General features: G+C 33.2%; 1 long non-coding RNA gene across 1 annotated transcript; it reads left to right on the top strand.

Moving 5' to 3' along the window:
- Positions 1 to 109: 109 nt before the first annotated feature.
- Positions 110 to 4,029, top strand: LOC148617460 (uncharacterized). The gene is made up of 3 exons (XR_015922493.1): positions 110 to 1,804; positions 2,132 to 2,201; positions 3,166 to 4,029. It is a non-coding gene; the product is annotated as an uncharacterized LOC148617460 (long non-coding RNA).
- Positions 4,030 to 10,958: the final 6,929 nt, after the last annotated feature.

Here is a 10,958-nt window from a genome sequence, read left to right as displayed (position 1 = left end):
GGTTTAAAATAGTTTCACTGTAACTCAAACAAAAATTGGGTTCCGTAATCACATAATCAAAGTAAAACTTCATAAATTCATCCCTATGGTTAACAAAAATCTGTTGTAATTTTTCTTCTAGAAATGTTATTGTACATTACGTCCCTTCTATTGTTTTAAGCTTTGAATATCACATTTGATAATATAATAACACATATATGGTGGTCTAATGTTATAATAAAAAATGCGATAAAGAATATTCTGTGCAAAGTTGTCAGGTCTTTATGTTTGTTTTATAATAAAAGGCTACTTAAAATATCAAACGACAGTTTTTAGCCCTTTGAAATAGTACCATGACTAAAATCGATAATAAGAGATTTAAAGAAACAAATGTAAGTAAGTCTATTATAATATGCAGATAATAATACTTCGTAAAACTTATTTTAAAAACAAAAAAAAACAAAAAATTAATAATTGTTTAGGTGTTGCCATAGATGTCACTGCGGTACACGTTCGAGTCCCGCGGAGGGAACGACCAAAAAATTGCGTTGGAAATTTGACAGTTCCAAAACATTATACATTGTTGTTTTTTTTCCAAAAAAGATGGTGCACCTAGATACAAATATATAGTTCTTGGTAGAGATTCCTCATACTTTGTACGAAATAATTCCAATCATCTTCCAAATATACAGAGGAAAATGTTTACTAAATGCTGGAATTTTATATCGACAATATATTCCAATAAACAGTCGGCATTCCAATGGGATCCTCTACTTGCTAACCTATTCCTTCACTCTTATGAGGCTGACTTTATTGCTGATCTGATCTGAAGGAAAGAATATCGTTTAGCTAGATCCTTTTATCTCAGTTTCCGCTATATAGATGACGCATCATCTTTAAACAATCCTAATTTCGGAGATTTGATACATTGCATCTACCTCAAAAGAACTTAAGGTAAAGAATACTACAGACACTTTGGTGTCAGCCTAATATCTTGACCTTCACTTAGAAATCGATGGTAAAGGAAAACTATTGACCAAACTTTACGACAAACGTGATGAGTTTCCTTTCATCTGAGGCAACACCCCTTCAGTACTTGCGTATTGAGTGTTCATATCATAACTCATACGTTATGTCAGAGCTTGCCAAAACTCGGCAAACTTATTGTATTGCGCTAGAATTCTAACAAATAGTTTCTGGAACAGTGTAATGTTGCTACAAGATTGAAGTCATCACTACAGATGTTTTATGGTCGTCATCATGAACTCGTTGATCGTTATTGTGTATCCATCTGCGCCATGAAAACTGATTTATTCAACGTGTCCTAGTTTTCCTTTCCTCTTTCGTCTACCCCGGACTTGACTTTTTATGAGCCACTCGGCATATTCCTAGAAAATGCCAAGTTATGTAAGTGCAGTGCATGAGTTAAATTGCAAATCATTCTCAGCCAAAATAAGCTTCATTTCACAATCACCGATAGGTTATCTGGTACATGTATATCATATATACTAAATTTGCTATTTGCTTTACAATTTATTGCTCATTCAAAAAAAATATATTAAATCTTGTGTTCGATGGATTTATATTCCAATTTCTCTTTTGACAAAACCCAAATTAAACATAGAATAAAAACCTAATAGATCAGACGAAACCAAATAGGTTTTGATCGACGATTTTCGACAATTGTACTGTTCAATTACATTTTTGATATTAGGTATTAGGCAGCAATATTCTGCCACGTCAGAGCATCTTGTAACTAAGGAAGCTACTTCAAACAAAAATACATTAAAACCACATGGCATCGAAGAAGAATCTAAGACAATAAGTAAGTAACATGTAATATTTTCATGTTTAAGTTATATTTACCAATTTAATTAAAACATGAAAAATAATAATACAATTTATGTTGTAAAAATTAAGTACACGTCACAGTTTCTCAATTTCAATGTTTCAATCTTTTTTTACACAACATTTAATTCATTTTTGGTAATCGTTGGTGCGAATGATTAACAACAGACGATACAATAACACCCACAGTCAATTGTAGAAAATAAAAAAAAAATCAAATATAAAAGATATAAAAGGAACAAACGATGTTATATCTTAATTTGAACCTGAACATTAGATAAATGAGTTCTTTTGTTTTTATAAGCACTGATACTGTCAGGATGTATTGGCGGAGGACTCGTGGTTGTTGTAGTTATCATTGTGTGTATTGTAAGGTAATTTGTGAAACATGGCTTAAATGTTATTAAAAACATAATAATATCTTAATTCTATGAAATACTTAAAGAATATGTAAGGTATCATCTTTTGACGAAAGTAATGTCTACACTCATCTTTAAACAAAGATGATGTGTAAATCTAGCAAATCCTGTTACATCAAGTAAATTGGTAAATAAAGAGTGCATGTATAAACAAGTTATCCCCCTTTAAAACTTTAAATGGGAAAACAAGGGAACCAGGATTAGACCGGTAATCAAAAGGAAAATTATCCAAGAAAAGATTCAGGTACAACGACTACATTAGGCAAGAGACAGACAATAAATACATTAAAAAAAAACAAAAATAAAATACAAACCTCAAGTGAAAAAAGTTATACTGCGAGAATGAACTAGGGGCACAATTTAAAGCATACCGAAACAAAGTCCAATTTATATATATATTTTTATTGTACGTTTGTTTATATTCAAGTGCTTTGAATAATTTGAAACAATGAGTTGTTCATTACGTCATATAAACCTTAAGAAAAACATCCGTCCTAAGGATGTTCGCTGCCCATATTCAGCCATCTTTGTCAGATTTTTGCACTCCCCTGGTTTTATCCATTTTACAGTATAAATACTTTTTGCCCAGTAACCAACAATTTTCCTTTCAGAATTTCATTAAAATGATGGATTGGAAGGGTTTTGTGAAATTCTTGGAATTTATGGGGTTTTCAACAGATTAACCATACTAACACAAAACCAATGAAAAATCAAGAGAAATCCCTTTTTGGTCAAAATTTCAAATACTTATAGCACACAGTTCCGTCAATATTTTCTTTATATATTGTTCTATCATGAAAGAATGCCCAATCTTTTGACATACTTGCTATAAGAGCAGCGTACAACCTTTAAACATTTGTTATCACCCAAGACCTTTCAAGATCAAATGAGACCTTAACCTGAACGATATATATTCCAGAAAACGTGCACGTCATGACAGAACCACAGACAATGGAGAACCAGAACATATACTTTCTGAACCATACAGCGTTGCTACACGTGGTATGGATGAAATGAACAAAGAACTCGTTTCAAAAATACATCAATGGTGAAGTTTGAAACGTATCAAGGCCAGGATGACATATACAACCAATTAGACAATGGCACTACAAATAAGGTAGTCACAGCAAATAATTCAAAGTACGATCATGTAGTGATAAATCACAACGAAGAGGATCCGACATACTATCCCACCCGTGAGAAGATCTGTACTTCAAACGACGAGAATTATGATCAATGAAGATGACATGTGAAATTTGTAGTTACACACATATGAAGGCTTTATTCATTTCAATTTGATTCAATTTTGATTATTTTAGTGAGCTTTTGTAAACGTATTCATTTACCCGGATTTTGTGTAAGGAACATATTTGGCAGTGTATTTTTTTTGCGAATTAGAACATAACCTACCGTTTTAGACTGTGAAAAATATTAAAAAAAAACTTTCGCAAATAAGAATATGTTGACAGCATAATACCAGAACTTTGAATATGAGTATAATTGTTGGATCGGTTTTAATTATTTTTTTTTACTTTATCATCGTCTTGTTTTATTCATTTTGTATCAAGATGAAGACATTTGGTACAAATCCGGCGAACATCGCAGTGTCAGAAAAAAAAAAGTTCCTTACTTACATTTGTGTTAGGTCTAAACAGGGTAAATAAAATACCCCATGAAATTTTGTTTCACAGTGTGACGTAAACACTTATCGTCCCCTTTGCATTTACAATATTAAATGAAGAAAACCACTTGAATGTTTAATGAAGTGAAATATATTTCTGTGTGTGGTTGTCTGCATTTTCCTTTATAATGGTTGTCTTTGTTATTGCGGCTTTTTTGTGTGTTTGGTTTTTTATCAGATTTAATTTCATCAACTTTTTCGGTTATTGCTTTTTTCCTGTTAAGTACAAGTCCATATAAAACTCAAACACTGCCTATGGTAAGATGATTTGTGGTGTAGAAAGACCCATGGATAAGATGATGCTTTTTTTGGTCTACATCTGCTATAATTTTATGGTGCAAGTGAGAAATGTCCTTTCTGTATTTAGATCTGTACTTTTGAGAAAACTTCACTTTATTATACCACTAAAATCAATCAAATCAACCCAAATCAAGAACAATAACTTTTGGAAAGGGCTATTTTTATGTACATTCTATAGAAATTTTATCTCAAAAGCGCAACCCCTCAAATGGAAAGCTAAGACAGTTAATGTGATCTATAACAGTTTCTGAACAGGAAATAAAACTGAATTCGGGGGTTTCTGACATGAATCACCTCCTGTCTGTTTTAATAAAGACTGCTACTTAATTATAAATACTTATATATTTGCAAATTCGTGTTTAGGTTTAACACATTCTGCTAAGTTCTTGTTTGGTTATTTTTAATATAACATGCTTACTCCTTTACAATGAATATTATATTTATTCATGAAATATATAGAAAAAAACACTATTTTGGATTCATTGTAAATTGTGTTTATATCTCTTGTTAACATTTTACGAACAATCTTCAATAAAATATGCATTTAAGGAGATAGACCTAGGGTAAGGGACACAAATCTTAAAAATCATTGGAACGTTTGTATTCAGCATTTTACATCAATCCTATGTAAGCATTTAATCAACTTGGATTAATTTTATTCTACTTAAAAAAAAGCTTGTTTTCTAAGTTACTTAGATACATTGTTTATTTTTCCACATATACACGTAGAAAGATTGAAGTCTACGTAAGGTGCTTTAATATCAATGCATATTGCAACCTTTTCTCTTTCAAAAGTCTGGAAACAAAACATATACAGTTTCGGCCAAATTAAGTGTTTTAATAAAAAGAAATTTCTAAGCATTCAGTGGTTATGCATACTGTTTTAGATTTCTTTTATGATCCTCACTCACGCATCAGATAAAGAGTGTGATGTGTAAAGTAACACACATACAGATGGAAAAATAATTGAAAAAAACTCACATTTATAAACGCTTGATCTCAACGTCAAATTCCGTTTAGTTTTCATGAAAAATATTTTGAAAGTGTTAACAGTGGACGACAATCATCTCCAGATTTTGTCTCAAATACATCGTCGTAGCAAAAAAAAATGTCAGACGAAAATTATGAAAATGCATAAGAAACTGTATCAATGAAATTTTGATTATTCACTACAACCTACGGTGCACATAAAAACTGATGTTTCAAAGCATTCTAAAAAAAAATATCTAAAAGTTTAAAAAAAAAAAAAATTAGAATTGTGTAAAAAAATATTTACAATTCGGAATATTGGCGTTTAGAACGGATAAAAAGTACATATCGCAAGATGTCCCGACCAGAGAGACGAAAAGGAATGTTAAACAGTTAAACAAAGTAACGGACATTTCTGAGGTTCATGATTAAAACCCCGCATTATGGTTAGACATTTTGTCTCTTTTCTGAGTGTTGCGCGTCATACATATATAATTTTTTGTACAGTGTGTGTGCATTTTGGAAAATACCGCGTTAGTGCCACAAACCTGAAAACGCTCTTGTAAATATGCAAGCTATATATAACGCAAATTTTTTGCATTGGAATATGAAATGTCTCAATAGGGGCTGAATGAAAATTTAAAGAAATAGCACGATTTCGCAACTAAGTGGCACAATTTTGCATAACTTAAATACTGCCATACAACATTGAAATATATATATTTAATAGATTTGCTCTAGTTAATAGAATTGATCTAGCAGCAATAGTGATGTTATCCGTTGAAATCTTTCTGGAACCATTAGGCTTATACATCATATATGAGTCGGTATAATATCATATGCACTTCAAATAGTCAACGAAAGATAACTCAGATTTTTTTAACACCATTTACTAGTCCTCGTCGTGTACAGTATGGTTTTATGCATAACAAAACACATGATAGGGATGATAAAATGAACATGAAATGATGATGATGAAATGAAGAAAAGGATGCGACACAAGGATAATAGGGTCGATAAATTTTGAATGCCACAAGATAAAAGGGAGGGATGCGTAAGGTCGGGGAATTTAGCCTCCTGTGGCGGAGCGCAAGGGTTCCTACTCCTATCGAATACCACAGCAGGGTTGTTTAACGTGTGAGGAACGTGGCATCTTTCCAAACACGGTGCACCACTATGGTTTGCGGTCAGATTTTCCGTATTGTAGCCTGACAACCCCAGCATGTAACACTCCAGGGGTACCCACAATCCAGTTGCTCTGTGGATTTTTGAACTTTATGGGAAAAACGCGGCAAGTTCAATATCAAAATTATTGAGGACAAGAACTCACACAAATCAAAAGAATGTAATCCAGGGAAAAAGAGCCGACATGGGAAACAGACACATACACACAACAAAGAACTTAAAATAACAAAATGATACATACAAGGTAACAAAGGTCTGCTTTTCTAAAAAAACAAAAAACAAAAAAAACAAAAAAAAAACAAAAAAAAAAAAAAAAAAACGTTTTCCTTATTTACAATGTGCAGCATATATGTTTCGTGATGTACAAAATACAGTTTTCTGTCATATGGGGATAAATTACTTTGTTTTTATATCGTCATTGCAGAGGTTTTATGGCGTCCTTACAATTCGTTTGCACGATGTAACGCTGAAACTAGAATACGTTAGTTTGCGTTCACGTCTTACCCGATAGACAAGCTACCGGACTTGACACTTAATGGTTTCACTCGCAATATGACTAGTGCCTCTAGTTGTAAAGCAGAATATGCTTATCATTCCCGCGCACCTTTTATATTTCTGTTTTTTTTTAATAGTTCACATGTAAAGTGCTTAAGGTTTGTTCTTGTTTTTTGTTTTCTTTCTTTATCTTCAATTAACATGAAATTATGTTGTCTAAAATTGTGTATTTCGATGGTTTCATTTTCCTGTGTACACTTCTCTTTTTATACTTCTAAATTTTTGTTCTACTTCAATGCTTTAATTTTTTGCCAATGTTTCTATGTGAACACTTGTATTGAAACTATAAATAATAAGAGACTTATTGGACTAGATTAATTGTGTATACATATTTGTATATCCAACTTAAAAACCTTAATTGAAGAAGCAACTTTTAAAAGCTGAGGCTAAATTTGATTCATGACAATACCAATTTCAATTTAGTTTAATATGTAAGTTAAGAGGATTTAAAACTTTGCAAAATAGAGCAACAAAAGTCTAGGTTTTAATGCGCAGTGGGATATTAATACTAAAAAGAAATCCAATCCGCGAAAAAAAAAATTGATTCGAAAATGTGATTGATTGATTGATTGCCACTGAAAATAGGGAGGTGGATAGAGTCGGGCAATGTAGCAATGTGCGAGGAACTTGGCATCTTTGCCAACACGTTGTACCACTATGGTTTGTGGTCAGATTTCCAGTATTATTGTCTGACAAGCCTAGCTTGTAGCCTGCAAGGGGTACGCCATTTAACCACCTGAAGCACATAACCCGATTGCTCTGTGGGCACAGCGCTCTAGCCCTGACCAGGGTCTGACCGCTATTTAGTCGTCTTTTATGACAAGCTTAGCGCTGCTGCAGACCTATTCTTTTAATCCGCAAGGGGCTCGAAAATGTGAAGGGTTAAGATACCTGGAAATCATAAAGAATGCCATATTATAAATTTCAGTAGAATTGATGCGCGGACAAATGTCCAACAAAAGTAAATATTTGGGTAATTAATCTTAATATACAAAAAAAAGTTTATCATTAATAATTACCATGACGTAGCCTAGCATGACGTAGCCTAGTGAGAAAACCAAAATCAAAATGACAAACGATGACGTTATCTATCTGATAAACATTACGTTAAATTTAGTATACTGTTTATTATCAACAGCTGAACATAATCAAGAAATTGCATTAAACGGTTTATTTATAAATCAGTTTGATTAAATGTATCTTATCTTTTTGTTTTAAACTGAACTTTGTTAAAGCCGACTGGCATGAATAGCTCAGAAAAAAACATGCTGTGATGGAAACGTCTTGTGTGCCGTTCTGCATCTTGTGATTAAACATCTCCTTTACTATGTACTAAGCAAACGGAGCCAAAAGTAAAACTTTTGTTTTGTACAATACTACAAAATATTGAACTATAAAATATAGTATTCTAGGGCCCTGGATTTGTGCAGGCGATGTTGCCATAAATGTCACAGCGGTACGAGTTCGAGTCCCGCGGAGGGAACGACCAAATATTTGCATCGCAAATTTGACAGTTCTAACATCATTGGGAATTTTTCAGACCTTTCTATACGTTTACATATCTTCCCTGAATCAATTTGATCCGATGGAACAGTGCAGTGAATAGAGTCGTCACATTATGAGACGTTTGTATATCTGAAAAATTCCCAACGATGTTACAACTGTCCAATTTGTGATGAAAATATTTGGTCGTTCCCTCCGCGGGACTCGAACTAGTACTGCTGTAACATCTATGGCAACACCGCCTGCACAAAGTCCAGCGCCCTAGACCACTCGGCCAGCTAGGCTATATTAAAATATAGCTTTCGCTGGCCGGGTCATTCCTCCTAGTAGGATCTAGGTCGGCGAAAGCTTTATTTTATATAGCCTAGTTGAGCGAGTGGTCTAGGGCGCTGGACTTTGTGCAGGAGGTGTTGCAATAGATGTAACAACGGTACTAGTTCGAGTCCCGCGGAGGGAACGACCAAAAATTCGCTTCGCAAATTTGACAGGTCTAACATCGTTGAGAAAATTTTCAGACCCTTCTATATATAGCTTTCACTGGTCGGGTCATTCCTCCTCGTTGGATTAATCTAGGGCTGTAACACACACATATACACATACCGTATACACGTATATATAATCAGTCTAAGATTCTAGAATGGATCCGAGATTGCACACTTGACACACGTGTACAGCATATAAAAATGTGTTTTGTTTGTTTGTTGGGGTTTAACGTCCGAGCAGCAATATTTCAGCTATAAAAATGTGCAGTATTATGATAGGTATATTTGTATTTATGGCCAAGGTTAATCTTCTAGACAAAAACAAAAGACAACTCATGTACCCTTCTCTAGTTTTGTTTTGGTTTTTTTTTTTTTCAAATAGAACCAACATGCAATGGATATTGGAGATTTTTGTTCAGTTTTGACACTTAGTATTGTCTAAAAATTGAAAAGCTCATACAACTATCTTTTTAATAAGAGGAATCCCAGACAGCATCCATACGTTTGGCCAACGTTGGTTCAACGGGGTCATTTACTTTGGGCCAACGTAGGGTACCCAATGTTGGCCCAACGTTGTAAGCGAAAGAGAGCCAACGTTGGCCCAACATTATGCCAACATTGACCCAACTAATCCCAAAAGTTGGCCCTACATAAACCCAACGTAAACCCAACCATAAGGTCAGACGATTATATTCCTTAAGATATTAGAATACAATTTTGTCTTGTATTTCCAGAGCATGTGGTAGAGTGCTGATGCTGTTCCCTCCCTCCTTCTGAGTAAGCACTCAAATTTCCCATCAGTTTATCATATAAATTCTTTACAGTAAGAATATACCAATGACAAGCTGATTGTAGTTTACAAGATTATAGCAAGAAAATATATTATTACATTAGCAGATACTAAGAACATTGGTATACTAAATATGAAAAATTTGCAATGATTTTGCATTGAATAGACATATGATAATACCTGTGACTGTTTTGTTTCTAAGATGAATTTACATTGAAAATATGTATACATTTGTTCAAAATGAAAGACAAATTTTGTTTTGTTAAAGGTGTATTATGCTCTCTGTTACAAAGCTGCATAAGGGGGAGATAATGATGTGCACCATTGTTATCATAAATTAAATGTATTCATAATAATTTCTTTTTGTTATGAAGTTCTAAATATTAAAAGCAAATACTTGTTGCATGAATATTAAACTTGCAGTTAACAGAATTAATGAAAAGAACCGACAATACTTTTTTTGAAAGAAGCAAAGCTATATTAATAAAAATATATATTTTGGTTCTTCAACGTTCGGCCAACGTTGGCCCAACTTAGTGTCGTAGTTTTAGATGCAACACAGTATTTGCTTTCATACATCCGGATTTGCTTCCTTCTTTTACTTTTCTTGAGACCGACATATATTTTTGCATCATGAATAATATAAAGTCTTTTTTTAACATGTTTGTTACCAAAGTCGTTTCAACATTGGTTCGATGTTGGTTCAGTGTTAGCTCTGGGTCAGACAAAAGGTAGAATAATGCAAATCATGAAATCATTGTTTTGATTTAAAAATTAAAATTTAAAATACTCTCAAGTAGATTTAGCTCCTAAAATAAGTTCTTAAAGAAAAACATAAAATGAGATGGTTGTTCTGAATATAATAGGGCCAACTTTAGACCAACGTTTTGAATATTTACACTACAATCAAGCTATTCCAAAACATGATATTAAAAATGAATGATCATTCCATGTTTTCCCGTGCATGCAATAGCAGAGCAAAGGGGGATAATAAGGTTAGAAAAAATAGTTTCCTCAGCTGCGATTTAAATAAACAAAATTGCCAAGTTGAACATTTTATATCAATCCGAAAAAATAAAGAGAAAGCGACAATGCCTCAATTTGAGGGGACCCTTTGAGACTCACGTCGAGGAGCTGCATATTTTTTGCTAAACCATTACTGGTTTTTAACACTCACTTCCAATATGATTTGTGAAATAGGACATTCTTATTTGTCCGGAATACCTGATATTGGGCCAACGTAGAAA

Source organism: Perna viridis, chromosome 5 (genome assembly GCF_037379345.1).
Source record: "Perna viridis isolate PV_CMFRI_1.1 ecotype Kerala chromosome 5, ASM3737934v1, whole genome shotgun sequence".
NCBI classification, from domain to species: domain Eukaryota; kingdom Metazoa; phylum Mollusca; class Bivalvia; order Mytilida; family Mytilidae; genus Perna; species Perna viridis.
This window is presented reverse-complemented; position numbering and strand designations above follow the sequence as displayed.